Raw genomic sequence first — 571 nt, 5'->3', positions numbered from 1 at the left:
TTGAGCCTCTGTTGTTCACAGGGACCCTTCTCTCGGGGTCACACGAGTGGCCTGGAGAGTTGGTGCAGAGTTCTAGCCTCACTGCACTTCCCAGATGCCAAGAGGAAACATCACCGTGGGCAGAGGGTGGGAGAGTTAATAACTGTCATAAGACTTTTCTTCCTCTGCCATACAATGCAAGAGCTTCTCTCCCGCTCTTTTTGAAGAAGTGCGTTTATGACTGATCGCTCAACACCTTGTTGGTTCTGATTGCAGAAAACACACCTTATAAATATATGATAACCATCCTGTAATAGAGAGTGTGACAATTTACTTCACAGTGCGTTTCGGGCTGCTAATTGATCGTTTCAGTCCAGGGACGATTTGGAATAAATTATAGCCATCAAAAGGATATCACAGCTCATTTTGGTGGAAGGCTTTCCATGTCGCTTCGCGTACGTCTCCAGGAGAGCGCCGATTGCACCAGCTGACGGAGAGGAGGGGTGGGAGCCAGCGGCGGAAAAGGAACACCGCAGAAGCACACACAAAAAATCAACACAAGCTGCCGCACACCGAACAAAGAAAACGAGTG

The sequence above is a fragment of the Herpailurus yagouaroundi genome, unplaced genomic scaffold (assembly GCF_014898765.1).
Source record: "Herpailurus yagouaroundi ecotype Mexico unplaced genomic scaffold, PumYag 77, whole genome shotgun sequence".
In the NCBI taxonomy this organism is placed as follows: Eukaryota; Metazoa; Chordata; class Mammalia; order Carnivora; family Felidae; genus Herpailurus; species Herpailurus yagouaroundi.
The sequence above is the reverse complement of the archived record's forward strand: the minus strand, read 5'-3'. Positions refer to the sequence as shown.